At 36.4% G+C, this 23,478-nt stretch overlaps 1 long non-coding RNA gene across 2 annotated transcripts in view; it reads right to left on the reverse strand.

The window, feature by feature from the left end:
• LOC112578016 overlaps window positions 1-22,832 on the reverse strand; it is a 37,719-nt gene extending 14,887 nt beyond the window's left edge. The window contains exons 1-3 of one of the 2 annotated variants that reach the window (XR_003102174.2): window positions 22,738-22,832; window positions 20,328-20,428; window positions 11,023-11,118 (exon numbers count right to left, since the gene is read on the reverse strand). This is a non-coding gene — a long non-coding RNA (uncharacterized LOC112578016). The remainder of the gene's footprint in view (window positions 1-11,022; window positions 11,119-20,327; window positions 20,429-22,737) is intronic. The other variant, XR_003102173.2, reaches the window with a different exon arrangement.
• Window positions 22,833-23,478: the final 646 nt, after the last annotated feature.

A 23,478-nucleotide genomic window follows, 5' to 3' on the forward strand; every position in this document is an offset into this window, starting at 1 on the left:
AAAAGGTATTTAAAAATAATAGGATTTAATCTTGGGACTAGTCCAGTTTAAGGTATATATAAAAACAATTTATAATGTTTCATAATGTTTCAAGCTCAGCCACTGTCTTCATGGGCTAATGAGCAAAGCACTTAAAACAGATTGTCAGTTTGAAACATGATTTGTAAATATGTACAAGATACAGTACTGTTACAGCTAATAATGGTAAGTTGACCATAATGTCCTCTGCTTGAATTTATATATAAAAATATTTTATGTCATATTGATTTAAAATAATGATTTCCAATCTAATTATTAGTTCATTAGTATTTTTAAAACAGAATTACCCAGATAATCTCTCCTAGTTGTATGTGTGTATACATGTTTAGTTTCCAGTCCTAATAATCCTGATGACTGTTAATCCTCAAAAAAAAAAAAAAGAATGAGACATTTGTTTTAAATTGATTATAAAATAATTGAAATTTTGATTATAAATAAAAATCTATATATAATTTTGTTTATATTAAATATAGTCTAGGAAGATTTATAAAGTTTTATGAACCATTACTAAACTTGCTAATTTCTAAGGTCTGTAAGGCAATTTTATATATAATATAATCTATTTCCAAAAATTCCCTAAATATTAATATATTAATATTTCTAAATTAGTGAAAATTTACATTGACTTAAAATGTGAGGTAGATATTTTTGTTTACATATTGTTTAAAATTTAGTTCATTTAAAAAACTCTGATGTAATAAAACATTGAATAAAATAATCCTACAAACTAATAAAAATATTTTTCATATTCAACAAACTGAATATTTTAAGATGATTGTTATTTATCTTTTACCTTTTCAGTAATACATATTTTAGCTAGTGTTAAGTTTTGGAAAATTGTGACATGTTTGATAATTTTTGTTAAAATGTCTTACTTTGTTTTATATATATAATATACAAGTTGGGTTTCTTGTTTTGTTCTTTGCCGCAAAGGAGAACAACACACATCATGGCGAACTGTAGAGTGTCGCAGAGTGTTTAAAAGGCCCTATTAGAGGATTTAGGCTTGAGTTAATACAATTCATGGCAGTCTGAAATAAGTCTTAATAGAGCTAAAAAGCATCCTCAGATACTCTCTTCTCTGTTATTTTAGTCACATAAAATAAGTATCTTATTATCCTCTTCCATAAAAAGTTTCTTTAATTGAACCCTTGTATTACATCTTGGGCTTTACCTAGCACCACATGGTAATTTCCCTTTAGAAACAGAATTACAAGTGTTCTGTTCCTGCTTTGTACAATCTGACAGTAGTTTGTATGTTTGAGAATCTACTGTCACTTTTTAAATAAATTCCAAAATACGATTTTTGACATTAGTCAATACTAGACATTCTTATATCTTTTCACTAGAAATCATTATAGTTTCTGCAGACAGTTCTGTTTGTGAAATACATTTTCTTTATAACAGACTTTCAATATACTTTATGACAGTTTTAGGTTCTGCTATGTCTTAGTGGATATAGTTGTCTAAAGAGAAACGGTTAAGAGAATATTCCATGTGCAAAGTGTATATTATTAAACATAAAGCTTAGGGTTAGGTTGGAGCTTCCCTGTTGGTAAAGAATCTGTCTGTAGTGCCGCAGACTTGTGTCCGATCCCTGGGTTGGGAAGATCCCCTGGAGGAGGGAATGGCTACCCATCCAGTATTCTTGCCTGGAGTATTCATGGACCATGGAGCCTGGCAGGCTACTGTCCATGGACTTGCAAAGAGTCAGACACTTGGCAGGGTTAGGTTGCTCTTTTGAATTCTTTCGACATGCTGATGTTACACTTTGGAGGTTAATTTAGGGAAAGAATGTCAGAATGATTAAGATGGCATTAGTAAAATAACTCCCTATTTTACATTCTGTATTGGTGATTACCCTGGTTTCAACTTTTCTGATTTTCAACAAGATATCTATAAGTTTTTACTTTGAAGGTGTTTAGTTTACAACTTGCAAATGCTTGGAAAAAATTCTTTAAACATCCTTTCTGAACAGTTCAGTGATATACTAATACTGTCACTGAGATTTAAGTTAGATATTAATATGGAAAACATTTTAATGAAATATTTTGAATTTAACTTGTAATTAGAGTATATAAAGATTATTAATGCTTATGGGGCAGGGAAAGTATGCTCTCCTACCTGTAATAAGCTTGTTAAATTAATACTTGGAATATAAGTAAATTTGATTTATCAAGAATGGAGGTGCGAGTTTTTCTATAATAGTTGCCACTGAGCAATTTTTATTAAAAACCAAACAAGTAAAAACAGCTTACCAAAGTATTTAGACAGGATTAAATGAAATTACAATGAATGACTGATTATGGGAGAAATTTGTCATCTGGTGATAAAGAGGAAAAGCTGGTATAAAAGATTGCTGCTATTCATAAATGCTCAGTGATAAATGATTGAAACTACATTTTTCTTGATTTTATAGTAATTCTTTCTACTTCTGTGAAAATCAGTTGCTGTGTAAATATCACTTAAATTGTGTGCAGCATTTGATAATGAAACAACCCATATGTTTTGTAATCTTTATGCTAAATTACACTCTGATAACTGTAGTGTCGCCCTAGAAAGCAGTGAAAATATTTTTGTTGTTGATGATGGGCCTACATGCTAAGTGCTTCATACTCAATTTTTTTTGCTAAATGAGACCTAGGAAACTTTTGCCTAATATAGATTTATTTTCAAAGAATGGTACTGGTTGTAGCTTCAAGAAAGAAACATTCAGAAGAAATGGCATTTGAATTGGGTACCGTGAATGTGAGGAGAGAGCAGATATCCATCAAGTGTTTATTGACCCCTTTCTATGTGCCAGGTTCTACCCTAGGTTTAGGAATAAATGATGTGCAACAGAGACCAAACATTCACCCTAATGAGCCAGTATTTTTGAGAGAGAAAATGATTAGTTTAACAAATTGTAAAAACAGTGCAACAAATGAACAAAGAGGGGCCTGTGGTAACAAAACAGTATATGACAGAGGAATTAGACAAGAAAAGCCTTCCGGAGGCAATGATGTTTAAGTTGAAATCCTTGGGTAAGTAAAGTTAACTAAGCAAAGAAGGAAGGGAAGACTATTACAGACAGAGGGAATAGCAGGTGAGTAGAAGGAAATGAAAGCTCTTTTGGCGGAAGTTAGTACTTGTCAGAGCTTTTGATTAGATACAATGGTGTTTTTAATACCAAGGCCAAGGTCTGTAGTCCTACTCTTGATACATCCCCAACAGAAATGCATGTACATATGCCACAAAAAACAAGAACATAGTAACATGATTCGTAATAGCAAAAAATTGGACATAGCAATGTCCATCAACATAAAATAGGTACAAGTATACAGTGGGATTTTATGCAATGAAAATAATTAGAGCCATGTGCAAGAAAGTGACCACCAAAATGTTTTAATGCTTTACCCTTATTGAGGAGGGAGAAGAGTTGTATTTGGAAAGAATCTTAAGAAGGACTTAATAATTAAGCTGTATGGTTTATGTGCTTTTCTGTATGTGTGTTACAGGGCATCCTTAATTTTTGTAATTGTTCTAACATAGTTAAATTGCCACTTCACATTTTATTCTTTTTCATGTATTATGCCATAACTATATTCATGTTATACAGACTTCATAACCATACTTCAGAGGAATCTTCCCTGAATCTTGTAACTCTCCAGCTGTATGCCCCAGTTAAATCTTTACTACATCATTACTTGTTTCATTTGTAGTACTGCTACTTGGTAAGTGTCTAGATTTCTTTTTTTAAATTCTTCCACTATAATGTAAGCTCCACTGGGGCAGGGACATTTTCTGACATGTTTGTTAATGTATTCCCAGTACTTTTGTTGAATGAATACAGGAGCCTGGTCATTGAATCCCAAATTCAAATTTGGATCCAGTGAATTTCAAAACCAGTAGCTTAATTATTAGTTTTTCATAGGTTATTAAAGTTAGGGAAGAGTTTAGAGATCATCTACTGAGTGTAATCATACCTCATTGTACAGATGAGGAAACTAAAGTCTAAGGAAGGGTTGTCAAACACTGTTGACCAACAGAATTGGAATAAGAGCTTTGTCTTCAGACCATCAGTCTACTGCTCTTTCCATTACAGTGTGGAACACCAGTGTTGCCAGATGGAGGGCAACATAAATGATTGCCTTCTGCTGCAGTCCATCATATAGATAATTGAAACATCTTTCTCTTTCCTTTTTCATCTTTTTCCATTTCATTTAAAAAAAATCTACCATTAGTGTTAGGTTTATAAGTACTACACATTAATATTAAATAGTGAAAGTTCAAAGGGCTGTTGTGAGGCTTAAGTGAGCTAGTTAATATAAAGCATATAAAATTGTCCCATGTTCAATCAAAGCTATTAAACTGAATTTATTTAGATCAATGAAACGAGGGTTTCCAGAAATATACTCAATTATATATAGAAAGTATGAGATAAAAGTCACATGCCAAATTGGTGTACATGAGATAATGCATCAGATAGAAATGTATTTGTTTGCAAGAAATAATCCTATGATCAGTATGGTCACACTGGATGACTGTACCCTATGATCCTTCAGTAAACAAAGAGTTTATTTTTCTCACATAAGCAATCCAAGGGTGTATAATCTAGGACTAACAGCAACTTAATGTCGCCAGGGACTCAGGTTCCTTTTATCTTTGTACTCTACTATTTTTTTGGTTGGTGGCTTTCATCCATGTTGTCTCAAGATAGCTGTTTCACTTCTAGGTGGTACATCTAGATTCCAATCAGGAAGAAAGGGAAGGTTAAGAGGCCAAATGGAGCATGTCAGTCAAAGTTGCCTTTAAAGATCTCTCTGGAAGCCACATTCAGTGACTTCCTCTTATATCTCAGCAGAGAACAGAAACACTTGGCTACCCCTTGCTGTAAGAGAGTCTGGGAAAGTATTTTAAGCTGGGCACGTTTACTGCCCTAAACAAAGTCACGTCTGTTAGTAAGGAAGAAGGGGTGCCAGGTAGGTAACTAGCAGTGTCTAACAAAAACATTATAGGCCACTTTAAAAAATGCAAGGATGGTTCTACTACTTATGCTGGAGTATGTAAGTTACAGATATATCAAGTATTTTTTTAAATAGGCAGGAGAAAAATTGACTTTTCATACACTATTTGCGAAGATAAGGCTTTCAAACATGACATAAAACACAAAATCTAAAAAAAGTTAAGAAACTTGACTACCTAGCATTTAAAACAATTTTATAGGAAAAAGATAAACTACCACTTGGAGGAAAATATTTTTAAGACTTCTGTGTACAGAGGGCTAATTTCCTTAATATAAAAATAACATTTGGAAATTAGTAACTTTCAGTGGGCAAAGGACATACATGGGCAATCATAGTATATAATGTATAATAGTAAAAGAATTTATAAATTGATAGTTTAAAATGGATAAGGAATGTAAATGAGCAACTCAAGAGGGGAGAAATGATAAAGACCAACATATATATGTACAGGTGCACAAATTCATTCGTGGTTAAATACAGTTTAAACAATATTGGCCTCCATTTGCCAGAACTTGAGAAGATTAGTAATATCTGCGGTTAATTGGTTGGGATCATGAGGAGGTCTGTTTAGCTGAAAGACACCAGCATGGCTGTCTCAGTTAAAATACTGAAATTTGTGCCAGTGGTAGATCATTTTACTGTAACTGCAATAGCACTAAAATGAATAGATATAAGTCCATGAGTTCTTTTTTGACAGCCATTGATAATGGACCTTTTGTTGTAATGACATCTGAGAAACCTTTGCAACATCGGTTAATTTGAACTGTGTTATGGTAAATAATGTTGCTGCCTTGTTCATTACCTGTGAATCATTCCATGTTCTAACACTGGCTGTTGTGGTTTTCCTGTTTAGTGTATTATGATTATTAGGTGAAAAGTAAATACAGTGTTTTAATATTTTAAAATAGAAGAGCTTACAACAAAGTAGTAATGGACACTCTAAAACTATTTGATGCTAATTTCTGTTACTGTGGAATATACGCATAGCTTTTGACCCAGCGATTTCATATGTTCACCAGCTTCTGGATTCAGCACTATGCAATGGAACTTGCTTCAGTGATGCAAGTGCTCTATTCTGTGCTATCCATACAGTAGCTGCTAGCCATGTAGCTACTGACCATTTGAAATGTGGTTAGTGCAACTGAGGAGCTGACGTAGAGAGCTACATTTGGCTAGTACCTACCATATTGGTCTGAGCAATGAGTGTCCACAGCAGTGCCATTACTAATATCCAAACTTGGAAACAACCCAGATAGACAAATTATGGTGTTGTCACACAATAGAATACAATAATATTGAAAGATGTATAACCATGTAGAGATCATGCTTAACAAAAGAAACCAGACACAAAAGAATACATACTTTGTGATTCTACTTATATGAAGTACAAAAACAGGATGCTGGTTACTCTTAAGTGGGAAGGAAGTAACTGAAAGAAGGTATGGAAATTGAGACTTTTGGGATGCTGGTATGTTCTATGAGCTATTTATTTGGGTGCTAATCGTGTGTGTGTGTTCAGTTTATGGAAATTTATCAAACTATACATATGTAACATTTATACCTTTCTGTGAAGTTATTGTGTTTGAGTTTACAGTTGTGAATTGGAGGGAGAAAAAACACCCAGAATGAGTGTTAGCAAAATGTTGATAAGCTACTTAACATTCCTTTTAAATGCTCTAAGTGTTCATATTCTAAAACTGTGGAAGAACATGATAATCAACTATAGCTTGAAATGTTTCTTAAAAACGTCCTGAAACATCTTTTGATACTGCCTAAGAATTAATATAAAATAAATGATTTTCATTTCTGAAATGAAAACATGATTTATTGCAAGTGATGTTCTAAACATTTTATCTAAGAGTTTTAATTGCTCAAATAAGAAATACTTTAAAATACACTTTAAATTGTTAACACCATCTGCTATGTTGTTAAGTACTGCCGCTGCTGCTAAGTTGCTTCAGTTGGGTCCAACTATGTGTGACCCCATAGACAGCAGCCCACCAGGCTACCCTGTCCCTGGGATTCTCCAGGCAAGAACACTGGAGTGGGTTGCCATTTCCTTCTCCAATAAAACATTATTAAAAAAAAACATAATGCAGACATGTTGCAATTTAGATTTATGGTCTCACTTATAAAACATCTGACAAAAACAGAAGAGAAAAAATTCAGTCATTACTGCACAGCTTCAATTGTTAAACATGAAAGTGTCTTCATAATTTACTTAAGAGGCAAAATATCATAACTTAAGATGCTGTGGACCTAAAGGTATTATCTGGGAGAAGATACCAAAATTTATTACAGATGTTCAAGGAAAATAATTCCAATAAGAACTATATAGAAACTTTACTGGGTTTTGAACAGCTAGTACTATGGAAAGCTTGGGGAAAAAAATCTGGAAATTTAGCCAAAGTTTTAGATTTCCAGATGTTTTAATTTGGCTGAAAGACACTAAATTAAAATATCTCCAAATGATATTATAAATATGTAAATAAATGAATCACTTTTAAGTATTTCCCCAGTAAAATGTAATTTTGTGATAAATTTGTGATAGCAAATAAAGGTAAAATTTTTCTGAGAAAGTTAATATCTGAAGAGCTTAGAATTTGTGATAAATTGTGATAATGAGAATTGGAATTTTATATTCTGGCTTCAGTAGCAACCTGTAGTGCTAGAACTACAAAAGTAATTTGGAAATTTTATCAAGCCTTGTATATTTTCTTCATTAGAGATTTTAATACCAGAACAAGCATTTAGAATATGAGAATATTTTTAGAAAGTTGTCCTTACTAGACTTATTTAGTGAAGATATCAGTTATTTATTTAGGTTCTCCAGAGAGCAGTGTTTTATTAATTGAGGTTTATAAATTAATTTGACAGGAACTAAACATGATTGAAACTGAAAACATGAAAAAGAAGCAGAAATTATTTGAAATATGGAAATATATATGATACTGATTGTTAATTGTTTTTTAAATATTTATTTATTTTTGACTGCATCAAGTCTTAGTTGTGGCATGCGGAATCATTTGTGTGGCATTTGGGCTTCTCTCTAGTTATGGCATTTGGCTCAGTAGTAGTGTATGTGGACTTAGTTGCCCTGTAGCATCTTAGTTCCCTGACCAGGGATTGAACCCACATCTCCTGCATTAGAAGGCAGATTCTTAACCCTGGACCACCACAGAAGTCTCTTGATTATTAATTATAACTCAGTACAATTTTTAAAAATAATTAAAATACAGAAATATGCCATTTGAAATAACAAAATAGAAGGCCAGTGCAAGTGAAAGTATTATGACCCAATTAATTGATAACATATTGATGTATTGCCTTCTGTGACGGTTAACTTTATATGTAAACTTGTCTGGGCCATGTGGAGCCCAGATATTAGGGTGTTTCTGTGAGAATGTTTTTTGAATGAGATTAACATTTAAATACAGACTTGAGTAAAATAGATTGCCTTCCCTAAGGTGGGTGGTGTGCTTCCCTGATGGCCCAGTGGTAAAGAATCTGCCTGCGATGCAAGAGACTCACGGTCAATCCCTGGATCGGGAAGATCCCGTGGAGGAGGGCATGGCAACCCACTCACTATTCTTACCTAGAGAATCTCATGGACAGAGGAGCCTGGCAGTCCACAGTCCATTGTATCACAAAGAGATGGACACCACTGAAGCGACTTAACACAGCAAGGTGGATGGACTTAAAGGCCTGAGGAGGACAGAAGGGCTGCCCCTCTTCACCCTGACCACAGTAACAATTCCTCCTGCTCAACTGCCTCTGGTTAGGACGTGTTTTTTCCTGACCTTCGATTCAGAACTCCTCGATTGAGCCTGCTAGCCTTTGGACTGGAGGTACACCTTTGTCTCTCCTGGGTCTCCAACTTGCCTGCTTACCCTCCATATCTTGGGACTTGTCAGCCTTTATAAGCTTGTGAGCTAATTCCTTTTAATAAATCTACTTGAATATATATATGTGTGTGTCAATGAGCATTTAGGCCTCACGTTTTAAAAGAAAAATATTTGTAGAGGAATTTTATTATCACTGCTGTTAAGTAGAATTTACAATATAACTTAGCCCTTTCTCAGAGGTGATTAAGATGTATTCAGTTTTTTGCAGTTATAGTAACTATCCCTAGACTTATGGGTTTCTTAGGACGATACGTATGCTTTTAAAAGTGTTTGTCCCTAAGAACTATTGTTTCTTGGTGTTCAGACTTCACATTGTACCTTCATGTGGCTGAAGGGACTAGAGAGCACTCTGGCATCTTTTTTTATTAAGAGTAAAATATTATATACAAACACACACTTCCTATTGGTGCTGTTTCTCTGGAGAACCCAAATACACTTTATTTTTTTGGTTCCTTATACATAGTCTTAAAACATGGACATTTTATGTAAGTAAATTTTGTGTAATCTTATCTGATGCTGTGAAAGTGTTGCACTCAATATGCCAGCAAATTTGGAAAACTCAGTAGCGGCCACAGGACTGGAGAAGGTCAGTTTTCATTCCAATCCCAAAGAAAGGCAATGCCAAAAAATGCTCAAACTACCACACAATTGCAGTCGTCGCACATGCTAGTAAAGTAATGCTCAAAATTCTCCAAGCCAGGCTTTAGCAGTATGTGAACCGAGAACTTCCTGATGTTCAAACTGGTTTTAGAAAAGGCAGAGGAATCAGAGACAAATTGCCAACATCCACTGGATCATGGAAAAAGCAAGAGAGTTCCAGAAAAACATCTATTTCTGCTTTAATGACTATGCCAAAGCCTTTTGAATGTGTGGATCACAATAAACTGTGGAAAATTCTGAAAGAGATGGGAATACCAGACCAGCTGACCTGCCTCTTGAGAAATCTGTATGCAGGTAGGAAGCAACAGTTAGAACTGGACATGGAACAGCAGACTGGTTCCAAATAGGAAAAGGAGTTCGTCAAGGCTGTATATTGTCACCCTGCTTGTTTAACTTCTATGCAGAGTACATCATGAGCAACGCTGGACTGGAAGAAACACAAGCTGGAATCAAGACTGCCGGGAGAAATATCAATAACCTCAGATATGCAGATGACACCACCCTTATGCAGAAAGTGAGGAGGAATAAAAAGCCTCTTGATGAAAGTGAAAGTGGAGAGTGAAAAAGTTGGCTTAAAGCTCAACATTCAGAAAATGAAGATCATGGCATTCGGTCCCATCACTTCATGGGAAACAGATGGGGAAACTTTGGAAACAGTGTCATACTTTATTTTTGGGGGCTCCAAAATCACTGCAGATGGTGACTGCAGCCATGAAGTTAAAAGACGCTTAGTCCTTGGAAGGAAAGTTATGACCAACCTAGATAGCATATTGAAAAGCAGAGACATTACTTTGCCAACAAAGGTCCATCTAGTCAAGGCTATGGTTTTTCCTGTGGTCATGTATGGATGTGAGAGTTGGACTGTGAAGAAGGCTGAGCGCCGAAGAATTGATGCTTTTGAACTTTGGTGTTGGAGAAGACTCTTGAGAGTCCCTTGGACTGCAAGGAGATCCAGCCAGTCCATTCTGAAGGAGATCAGCCCTGGGATTTCTTTGGAAGGACTGATGCTAAAGCTGAAACTCCAGTACTTTGGCCACCTCATGCGAAGAGTTGACTCATTGGAAAAGACTCTGATGCTGGGAGGGATTGGGGGCAGGAGGAGAAGGGGACGGCAGCGGATGAGATGGCTTGATGGCATCGCTGACTTGATGAACGTGAGTCTGAGTGAACTCCGGGAGTTGGTGATGGACAGGGAGGCCTGGCATGCTGCGATTCATGGGGTCACAAAGAGTCAGACATGACTGAGCGACTGAACTGAACTGATTATAAGTATACTTTAGTGCTCATTGATTTTCAGAAACCTATATAAGAAAATAGTTTTGTAGTACTTACCTTTTAAAGCATAAGGAATGAAAGTCTTTCTGTAGATGAGTTGTCATATATATAAACAACTTGTTACAGAATATGGTTACCTGGGACTTCCCTTGCAGTCCAGTGGTTAGTCCTCCATACTTCTAATATAGAGGGCGCAGTTTCAATCCCTGGTTGGGGAACTGAGACCCCCTGTGCTGCACAGCGGAAAAAAAAAAAAAAGAGTATGGTTACCTGAAAGCTAATTTCACTCACTCATGAGTAGTTTCACGCTGTTCCTCAAATCTGGCTGTGGTCTAACTGGCAGTCGGTGGGATTTTTCTCCCTCTGATGATCTGACCCTCCAAGTTGACAGTGGAGTCTGCTGTGGAGTTTGCTTTCTTAGAAGCTGAATCACACTTATGACCCAACTTGGTTCATCTAATGCTTCTGTTACTCACTTATTGGGGAACCTGAGTTTCCTTGTTTTACCATTTTTCTGGCCCATTAGTTTGAAGGTTATTTTTTTCCCTTGAGAAGAAGGGAAAAAGAGACTCCTAGCTGTTTGCTTCCAATTATCTATTGACAGCGAACTCTCTTCTTTGGATTTGGACCTGTTCCTTATCCTTTGCTTATTCTGTGTGGTAGCTTTCTGACATTAATGTGTAATCTCTCAGTTACAAGAAACATCACGTTTTCCTGTTTTTCTAAAGTAAGTGAAATCTAACCTGAGCTTCCTCAGGGCTAGCTAAAGAACTTCCAATGTGGGTCAGAAACTAGGTTCCCTAACCCCTTCATTGAATCCTAAAAGAACCCTTGGCCTTATCTCATGCCGAGGTTGGGTGTGCTTCATTGTTTCCACACCTTCTAGAGGATGCTCTTGCTGGCTGGGGATGGCACACCTTTCTCTAGTAGGCCCTGTTGCTCTGTGAGGGCCACTGAGATGTCCTCACTGCCATTTCTGTTCTAATCATAGGCTGACACAACACAGAGGCTTATGCTTTGCTCTCAAGGTCCCTGCAGTTTACACCAGCCTTGACCATCCTGGTATGACCACCCAAGAGAGATCTAAATGTCTTAAGAAAATCCCCCAAACCTAGTCCCCAGGATGCCTCCATTTTCTCTAATCAGACTGCTGCTTTTCCATCCCAGTACCAGTATCTCCCACATCCTTCTTCCATTCTTCAAAGTGAAAGTGAAGTCGCTCAGTCATGTCTGACTCTTTGTGACCCCATGGACTGTAGCCAACCAGGCTCCTCCATCTATGGGATTTTCCAGGCAAGAATATTGGAGTGGGTTGCCATTTCCTTCTCCAGGAGATCTTCCCAACCCAGATTAATTCCTTTGCAACAAAACCCTGAAAGAATTTTTTTTTTTTTTTCCATGACAAGCACTGAAGGAGCCACAACAGACCCTCCCCGCTTCCTGCACACACCCCAGTGGAGAATAGTCCAAATTCTAGAACATAAAGCTTGATTGGAATACCTCAACATGATAAAAGCCATATATGATAAAAACAAACATCCTCAATGGTGAAAAATTGAAAACATTTCCCCTAAAGTCAGGAACAAGTCAAGGGTGCCAACTCTCATCACTACTATTCAACATAGTTTTGGAAGTTGTAGCTACAGCAATCAGAGAAGAAAAAGGGATTCAGATTGGAAAAGAAGAGGTAGATGACATGATCATCTGTTTGCAGATGACATGATCCTATACATAGAAAACCCTAAAGGCACCACTAGAAAGTTACTAGAGCTAATCAATGAATATCATAAAGTTTCAGGATATAAAATTAATACACAGAAATCCCTTCCTACACACTAACAATGAGGAAACAAATTAAGAAAATAAACCCATTCACCATTGTGATGAAAAGAATAAAATACTTAGGAATAAATCTATATAAAGAAACAAGAACTATATATAGAAAATTATAGAACACTGATGAAAGAAGACACAAATAGATGGAGAAATATACCATGTTCATGGTTTGGAAGACTTGGAAGAATCAATATTATGAAAATGAGTATACCACCCAAAGCAATCTTTAGATTGAATGCAATCCCTATCAGGCTACCAACAGTATTTTTCACAGACCTAGAACAAATAATTTCACAATTTGTATAGAAATACAAAAAACCTCGAATAGCCAAAGCAATCTTGAGAAGACTGGAACTGGAGAAATCAACCTGCCTGACTTCAGACTGCTACAAAGCTACAGTCATCAAGACAGTATAGTACTGGCACAAAGACAGAAATAGAGATCAACGTAACAAAACAGCCCAGAGATAAATCCATGCACCTATGGACAACTTAGTTTTGACAAAGGAGGCAAAAATACACAATGGAGAAGAGACCATCTCTTTAACAAGTGGTGCTGGGAAAGCTGGTCAACCACCTGGAAAAGAAGGAAACCAGAACACTTTCTAACACCATACACAAAAATAAACTCAAACTGGATTAAAGATCTTAAGACCAGAAACTAGAAAACTCCTATAAGAAAACATAAGCAAGACACTCGGACATAAATCGCAGCTAAGATCCTCTATGACCCACCTCCTAGAGTAATGGAAATAAAAGCAAAAATAAGCAAATGGAACCTAATTAAACATAAAAGCTTTGGCACAATGAAGGAAACTATAAGCAAGGTGAAAAGACAGCCTTCAGAATGGGAGAAAAAGCAAATGAAGCAACTGATAATCTCAAAAATATACAAGCAGCTCATGCAGCTCAATACCAGAAAAATAAACGACCCAATCAAAAAATGGGCCAAAGAACTAAATGGACATTTCTGCAAAGAAGACATACAGATGGCTAACAAACACATGAAAAGATGCTCAACATCACTCATTATCAGAGAAATGCAAATCAAAACCACAATGAGGTACCATCTCATGCTGGCCAGATGGGTCCCATCAGAAAATCTACAGTAAATGCTGGAGAGGGTGTGGAGAAAAAGGAACCCTCTTACACTGTTGTGGGAATGCAAACTAGTACAGCCACTATGGAGAACAGTGTGGAGATTCCTTAAATAAACTGGAAATAGAATTGCCATATGATCCAGCAATCACTGCTGGGCATACACACCGAGGAAACCAGAATTGATAGAGACGTGTACCCCAGTGTTCATCATAGCACTGATTACAATAGCTGGACATGGAAGCAACCTAGATGTCCATCGGCAGATGAATGGATAAGAAAGCGGTGGTACATATACACAATAGAATATTACTCAGCTATAAAAAGGAATGCATTTGAGTCAGTTCTAATAAGATAGATGAAACGGGAGCCTATTATACAGAGTGAAGTAAGTCAGAAAAACACCAATACAGTATATTAACGCATATATATGGAATTTAGAAAGATGGTAATGATGACCCTATATGCGAGACAGCAAAAGAGAGACAGATGTAAAGAACAGACTTCTGGACTCTGTGGGAGAACGTGAGGGTGGGATGATTTGAGAGAATAACATTGAAACATGTATATTATCATACATGAAATAGATTACCAGTCCAGGTTCAATGCATGAGACAGGGCACTCAGGGCCAGTGCACTGGGACAACCCTGAGGGATGGGATGGGGAGGGAGGTGGGAGGGGGGGTTCAGGATGGGGAACACATGTACACCCATGGCTGATTCATGTCAATGTATGGCAAAAACCAGTACAATATTGTAATTAGCCTCCAATTAAAATAAAAAGTTCTTTTAAAAAAAGCTTGATTGGAAAAGGGGTAATACATTTCTATCATGATGAAGAACTATGTTTGTATCATAGTGTGCCTACAGTCAGGAAAATAAGACCAAAGTGATTCATCTTTAAATATACTACAAAACATTTCAACCTCATAAAAAGAATGCAGATTAATAAAATCAGCACCTGTGTTAAATAAAGAACTTAAATTTACCAATAATTTATTTCATCCCCCCAACGAAAATGCCAACTCCTAAATTTGGTGATTTTTCATTTCCGTGTTTTTTCTTATAATTTAACTACGTGTGTATGTGTGTGTATTCTTAAGCAGTATATATAGGATTTCTTTGTATGTTTAAAAATTTTATGTCAATGGAGTATTTATATATTCTTTTGCATCTTCCATATGTGGAGATGCAGATAGCTGTAAATTTTACTCATTTCCACAGCTTAGAGAATTTGTTAAACTGAATATACCATATAGTATTTATTTCCCATTCTCCAGTGGATGGAGCATTTAAGTTGTTGCCAAATATTTGCTGTTACATACGATGTGCTATGCACATTCTTTCTCCCAGTGCATTGTGCATATAACATTTTTCTAAAGGAAATTTTAACTAGGAGTAGAATTAGGAGGTCCCAGGGCACAGTGGGAAAGACTAGAGATTTCTTCAAGAAAATCAGAGATACCAAGGGAACATTTCATGCAAAGATGGGCTCGATAAAGGACAGAAATGGTATGGACCTAACAGAAGTGGAAGATATTAAGAAGTGGCAAGAATACACAGAAGAACTATACAAAAAACATCTTCATGACCCAGATAGCCATGATGGTGTAATCACTCACCTAGAGCCAGAAATCATGGAATGTGAGGTCAAGTGGGCCTTAGGAAGCATCATTACGAACAAAGCTAGTGGAGGTGATGGAATTCCAGTTGAACTATTTCAAATCCTGAAAGATGATGCTGTGAAAGTGCTGCACTCAATATGCCAGCACATTTGGAAAGTTCAGCAGTGGCCACAGGACTGGAAAAGGTCAGTTTTCATTCCAATCCCAAAGAAAGGCAATGCCAAAGAATGCTCAAACTATCACACAGTTGCACTCATCTCACATGCTAGCAAAGTAATGCTCAAAATTCTCCAAGCCAGGCTTCAACAGTACATGAACTGTGAACTTCCAGATGTTCAAGCTGATTTTAGAAAAGGCAGAGGAACCAGAGATCAAATTGCCAACATCACTTGAATCATTGGAAAAGCAAGAGAATTCCAGAAAAAAATCTACTTTTGCTTTATTGACTACACCAAAGCTTTTGACCGTGTGGATCACAACAAACTTTGGAACATTCTTAAAGAGATGGGAATACCAGACCACCTGACCTGGCTCCTGAGAAATCTGTATGTAGGTCAAGAAGTGACAGTTAGAACTGGACATGGAACAACAGAGACTGGTTCCAAATCAAGGCTGTGTATTGTTACCCTGCTTATTTCACTTATATGCAGAGTACATCATGTGAAATGTCAGGCTGGAGGAAGCACAAGCTGGAATCAAGATTTTCTTGCCAGGAGAAATATCAATAACTTCAGATATGCAGATGACACCACCCTTATGGCAGAAAGTGAAGAAGAATTAAAGAACCTCTTGATGAAAGTGAAAGAGGAGAGTGAAAAAGTTGGCTTAAAACTCAACATTCAGAAAATGAAGATCATGGCATCTGGCCCCATCACTTCACGGCAAATAGATGGGGAAAGAATGGAAACAGTGAGAGACTTTATTTTTGGGGGGTCCAAGATCCCTACAGATGGTGACTGCAGTCATAACAGTAAAAAATGCTTGCTCCTTGAAAGAAAAACTGACCAACCTAGACAGCATATGAAAAAGCAGAGACATTACTTTGCCAACAAAGGTCCATCTAGTCAAACCTGTGGTTTTTCCAGTAGTCATGTATGGATGTGAGAGTTGGACTATAAAGAAAGCTGAGTGCTGAGGAATTGATGCTTTTGAACTGTGGTGTTGGAGAAGACTCTTGAGAGTCCTTTGGATTGCAAGGAGATCCAACCCATCCATCCTAAAGGAAATCAGTCCTGATGCTGAAGCTGAAACTCCAATACTTTGGCCACCTGATGTGAAGACCAACTCATTGGAAAAGACCCTGATTCTGGGAAAGATTGAAGGCTGGCGGAGAAGGGGATTACAAAGAATGAGATGGTTGGATGGCATCACCGATGCAATGGACGTGAGCTTGAGTAGACTCCAGGAATTGGTGATGGACAGGGAAGCCTGGCGTGCTGAAGTCCATGGGGTGGCAATGAATTGGACACAACTGAACAACTGAACTGACTGACTGAAGGCACATGCATCTTCTAGCTCAATATAAGCTGCCAAATTGCTCTCCAAAGTGAATACTCTCAAAGCACCATACTCTCTTAGCAGAACTTTTCTCTTGCTTCCCATCTTCATTAATGTTTAACATTCTCAGAATTCTTAACTTTCCAATCTAATTGTATCTGATCATGGTTTGAACATCCCTGATTACCATTGAAGTGGAGCATCTTTTCATATATTTGTTGACTATTCAGCTTTCTGTTGGAGAAGGCAATGGCACCCCACTCCAGTACTTTGCCTGGAAAGTCCCATGGATGGAGGAGCCTGGTAGGCTGCAGTCCGTGGGGTTGCTGGGAGTCGGGCGCGACTGAGCGACTTCACTTTCACTTTTCACTTTCATGCATTGGAGAAGGAAATGGCAACCCACTCCAGTGTTCTTGCCTGGAGAATCCCAGGGTTGGGGGAGCCTGGTGGCTGCCGTCTTTGGGGTCACACAGAGTTGGACACGACTGAAGTGACTTAGCAGCAGCAGCAGCAGCTTTCTGTAAAAGGCTCTTATGTGTTAATACCATATGTCATTATTCTTGATATTACTATTTTACAGTATTGGGTTGTCTTGTACTGATTTGTACAAGTTTCTTTATGTATTCAAGAAACTTAATTCCTTGTCATTCATTTGCATTTGCAAATAGTCTTCCAGTCTTCAGCTTGTTTTTTTACTTTGGGAATGTTTTAAAGATGTACAGTTTCTAAACTTTAACATGATCAAATGTCATTTTCTTGCATGGACGCTTTAATTTTGTTTAAAGAAAAAAAACAACAACAAACAGCTCTTCTCTCCCAAAGTCAGAAGGATATTCTCCCTAACCTCAGCATACCTGTGTGTAAAATTTCTGCTTTTCATATTGAGGACTTTAATTCTCTTGGTAATTATTTTTGCTTATGGTGTGAAGTAGGAACAAATATTATTATTTTCTATATAGATAACTAATTGTCCAAGCAATATTTAGTAAATAATTGAACACATCCCCACTAACCTGCAATATGTCAAATTTCAAGGTATGTATACATGTATACAGAGATCATTTGTGGTGTGCCCTACTACAGTATCCTTAGGGTTTGTCTTCTGTATTTTATTCATCCTTGATTTTTGAGTGTGTCTGAGTTCAACTGAGAGCTCCATTCCTGGCGCTTTGGTTGCTTTATGGAAACACTGGCACTTACTTTGTTAGAATGGCATCATAAAAACTTCCCTATCCTTTTGTATTTCCTTTAAGAATCACTGGCCTTGGTATCACATGAATTTTTTAAATTTTCATGATACCACGCCCAAAATTAGACATAAGGTATATGTCAGATTTATATTCAACCTTCTTCTTTTTGCTTTTATAAAATCTTCCAAGGATAAATTCATACTGGTATCATCACAGTCTTAAATTTGGCTTTCTAAGTCATTCTTAGGATTTTTGCTTCCTTCAGAGCAACATAATCTTGAGCAAAGCAGGTATTCTCTGGATAGGTTTTTAAAGCATTCCGATATCCCACCATGAGGTATTTCTTGATTACATTTAAAGTAATAAATTTCCTTTGACCATATAAAAGGAAAAACCCCACAGTCATCTTCACCCTCTGTTTAAATAACACACTAATTTCCTTGCTTTGCATGAGTACTTTAAAGTGTGAATAAGTAGCAGGAGATGGAACCTCAGCTTAGCCTGAAAGGAAGTCTGATCACATCCACTGGATAGCTGGGTAGGCTCACCAGAAGCCTGTTTCCATGAAGGTCTAAAAATTCTTGAAGGGCTAGACTCAGCCTTAGGAAAGAGAGAACCAAGCATAGGAAGTTTGCAGTTGCACACCTTTAGTTTTCTGAATGAAGAAGCAATTGTGTGTCAAGTCTATTGCTCAGATTTGATTCCCAGATGGGCAGGACATCCTTTACTTTTCCCCAAGTAATAAATGGGATATGACATTAAAGTCAAAGAACTCAGTAAAAATTTTAGATCATGTTGGATAAACTTCCTTCTCAACACTGGAAAAATTTTGTCTTTGAATAGTTACGCTTAGAGGGTAAGCCTGCAACCAGACTGCCTAAGTTCCAATCTCAGCCTTCTGACTTGACTGGAAGATCCTTAGCAAGTTATTTAATGTTTTCTATGCCTCAGTTTCTTTAGCTGTAAAATGAAAATAATAAAAATTGTAGATGCTTCATAGGATTGTAACAATGAGTAAATATTAATACAGACATTGGGAATTAATACAGACCTTGGGAATACTGCAAGTTTGGTTCTAGACCACCACAATAAAGTGAATACTGCAATAAAGCAATCCACACAAATTTTTTTGTTTCCCAGTGCATATAAAAGTTACGTTTACCCTATAATGCAGCTTATTGTATGCAACAGTATTATGTCTCAAAACAATATACATACTTTAAAAATACTTTCTTGGAAGAAATGCTAATCATCGAGTCTTCAGCAAGTTGTAATATTTTTACAATAGTAACATAAAAGATCACTGATCAAATATCACCATAACAAATATAATAATAATGGAAGTATTTGACACGTTATGAGAATTACCAAAATGTGGCACAGAGACATGAAGTAAACAAATGCTTTTGGAAAAATGGTGGTGATAGATTTTCTTGCTGCAGTGTTCCCATAAACTTTCAATTTTATATATTCATTGATTCAGTTTTCAATTTGATGTATTATATGTGAAGCACAATAAAATGAAGTGCAATAAGATGAGGTATATGTATACATGTATGTATGTGCACACAGATATGTATGTATAAATGTCTATAAATACATCCAGTTCCCATTTGTCTGCTCACAGAGCCCAGTAGCAATAAGCACACAGCATGCAGATGGTGGCTTTTGAATACCATTCAAAACAACCAAGACTTGATTCCAGGCCTGGGACATCTTTTTGAGCTATGTCAATCACAGAAACCTGTTTGAAGGAACTCTCATTTGACTGACTCTAACAGTCTGACATCAAAATAAAAATGAAACAAAGCAAAGGAATATAACTAACTGAGTAAAGAGTAGGACCACACTGATAGAATTAGACAGACATATAGATAGGTAGATACATAGGTAGCTAGGTAAAGAAAGTTCATTTTTAAAGTAGAAAGCCATGTAGAAGAGATGATAAAATTAGAAATCATTATTTTCTAATGAAACTATCAGTAATAATCATGGGTGCTAAAACTGGTGGGTGAAAATTTGAGGATAACAAAGTATTTACATAATCTCAAAGTATCTCTCTACAAGATACCTATTAACTACAAAAGACAGTGGGGAAATCTGGCTGATCATGCCTTAACCAATGTCAAAGATAGTATCACTCATATTGGGAAAAACCAGTATTATATGTCTTTTGAAGCACTGACGAGAACTCACCATCACTTCTGTGGTGTTCTTGCCACACTGCATAGCCTGAATCTCTTTGATGAAGAATTATCACACAAATTCAAAGAGGAACAGTCCACAACACCAGTGTCCTGTAGTTGTCAAAAATGTCAGTGTCATTCTCTGCAGAGAAAGACTGAGACTGTGCCAGACTAAAGGATGACAGAGTCATAGCAATTGAATGCACATATTCATCTTGGATCATCTTCTGATTTAAAGGACATTTTTAGGACAAATGGTGAGGTCTGAATGTAAATTAGATAATGTCATAATAGTGTCAATTTCCTTGGTTTTAGGAAAAACACTACACTGAGGTATTTAGAGGTAAAAGGGCATAATGTAACATTCTAAAGTGGTTGAGGAAAAAATTACATACTATAGACACATATAGGTATAGAGAGGGGGAAGAGAGAATCAAATGTAGTAAAGTGGGAACAACCACTGAATCTTGGTGAAAGATATCCAGTGCTCTTTGTACTATTCTTGTAATTTTTCTGCATGAAATTAAGTCAAAATAAAACATTTTACTTCGACAGATATGTTTATTGCTTTGATTGTGGTGATGGTTTCACGGTTGTACACATGTGCAAACTTACCGAATCATATACTTTAAATATGTGCAGTTTTGTATATCAGTTACGCCTCAATAAAGTGAAAAGCAGTTTAAATAAATGTGAAGGAGCTTAGAATGATGCCTGGCAAATAAGGAGTATATGGGCATTTGCTGTTACTGTAAGGATAGATGAGAAGTTAAGGTTACATGAAGATATAACAAGGTGAGGGTAAAAACATGGAGATAGGTGACATTTTCCTTGGATTTATAAGTCCCAGGAATCTCAGGACTTGTGATCATTTACTTTAGTGTCTAATGTAGCCTGGACTTTTTTTCTCATTTGGAAAGAATCTAAAAGCATATGATCTTAAAGTGGAAAGTGAAAAATAGCTTATTTGAAAAGAAAGGAAAGATTTTGTAGGCAGACCATAAGCATGCCATCTGGTTAACACAGGAGAAATCCTAAAAGCTTAGATTTCACAGTTGTACCAGCATGTATGGTTTAAGATAGACTCACTAAGCTAAAAATAGCAAGTCATATTTGTTTTGCTGTTCATAAGTTAGTTGAAAATACCACTCAACTGCAGTGTTAAAGATTACATTTATCTCATTTAAGAATCAAAGTCCATTGTGGCTATGTTTCTCAAGTCAAATGTAATGAGACAATATGTAAGACAAATTCATCACAAAAGAAATAAGGTTGACACAGTAGTAGTATCTCTAAAATTAAGTTTTAGTTCTTTAAAAATATGATCACACCCAATGATTCTCAACCAGGTACAAAATCTGGAGACAGTTTTGGTTGTCACTATTGGAAGGGGAGAGGGGAGGACCTATTATTGACCTCTAATGGTAGAAACCAGGGATGCTGCTAAATATCTACAAAGCACAGGACAGACACTCAACAACAAATTACATGGTCCAACATGTCAATAGTGCCAAAGTTGAGAAATCCTGCACTAAATGAACACATTTTCTAAATTTTCAGATAAAGTGATAATAATAATTCTTCTGGTCTTGTCTTGATGCAGTATATTATCAGCTAGCCTTGTGCCTGGGAGTTAATATGTACTCAATATATATTTGTTTATGCAATCTATTCTGAGTCTTTTTATGGTTTTCCCTTCGATTTTGTAGGCACAAAAACTGGACCAGAACTTTGTACTATCTGCTTCATAAATATCCCACCCTTGTTTCATAATATAGCAAATGAGAGATTTTTTATACAAGATTGTAGATACACTAGATTATAGGAAAGTGGACAAAAGTCAGTATTCAGTAGATTGAATATGAAAGAGAACCAACTTGTGTAGCTTCTACACAAATTATGAAAGGATTTTAAGTGTAATAAAGACATTAGGAAATCTCATCAAAAACAAAAAATTCAAATAATATTAAAAACATGGTTAAGCATTCAGCCTGTTAATGGTTCACGTTCTCTGCAAATCTCTTATGCTATTTAGTTAAAAAAATTAGCCAGTTGAGAGGACTTATAATGAAATGTCACAGCCCTCTCTGCCATTCCTTCACCACTCATCCCAGTATTACTTTTCTGGGGCAATTCGTTTTGTTTTGTTTCCCAGGTAGTCTTCTTTACAACTCTGAATAATATTCCTATGTCAATATTTCTTGCTGTATCAGTTGTAGACATATATACTCCTCCCTTTGAAAGATAAGGACTTAAGCTACTCTTCCTTCTCTCCCTTTTTAGTAGTTATATTATCTTTAGTTATTCTACTGGAAGTCTTTATAATTTGAGATAAACTCCCATGTCTTGTTTATCATCTTTAAAAAAAAAAATAGCTCTTGTCTCCCCTGTATGTAAGATGAAACCATTATCACACCCACCTTTTGTTTTCTCTTCTTCCACCCAGCCTCTGTCAGCCTCACTTTTGCTTTCTTTAGTTTTATGACATTGAGGTTAATGACAACTACACTCTGTTCTGTAGCTATAAATAAATATGCAATGTTTTGTCTATAACTGATTCTAAACTTTGAACGGCAGGAAGCAACATTTGCTTTGTTATCACTGTGTAAATATTACTCAGTGCAGCAGGTGCTGTTTTAGGACATTTCCTCCTTCCTGAGTCCACTTTTTGACCTCTCTGCAACCTAAGAGAATGTCCCTTTCCTTGAATCCCATCAGCTGTTCAAGATCAAGCCACATTTTAGTTTGCTTCATATCTAATCTGTGGCTTTCTTGTGAAGTTTTCCTGTCTTTCCTACAAGTTCAAATTGCCTTTCTTTTTCCTTACTGAAAAGAGGAACTGTGTACCTTGTTTATCCACCTACAGCAGGAAAGGCATTCTGTTCTCAGCCTTGAATACGTGTTCCTTGGGCCCAGTGACAGACTCGGCTCCTGCGGAGACACGTATCTTCCAGCTCTGCTGCATCTTGGCCTTGTTCTTCACTGGACATTTAGTTGCCTGCTGTCTTGTATTCCATGTCTTCATCGTTCTTGATTTTTGCCTTTGTTTTGCTGGCATACCTCGATACATCTTCACAAAGATTTCTTGTTGTCTAATTTAGGACATTTCCTTGGTTTTCCTTTCTGAAAAATATAAGTGATATGCACCCATTTGAATTTCT

This window comes from Bubalus bubalis, chromosome 12 (genome assembly GCF_019923935.1).
Source record: "Bubalus bubalis isolate 160015118507 breed Murrah chromosome 12, NDDB_SH_1, whole genome shotgun sequence".
Classification (NCBI taxonomy): domain Eukaryota; kingdom Metazoa; phylum Chordata; class Mammalia; order Artiodactyla; family Bovidae; genus Bubalus; species Bubalus bubalis.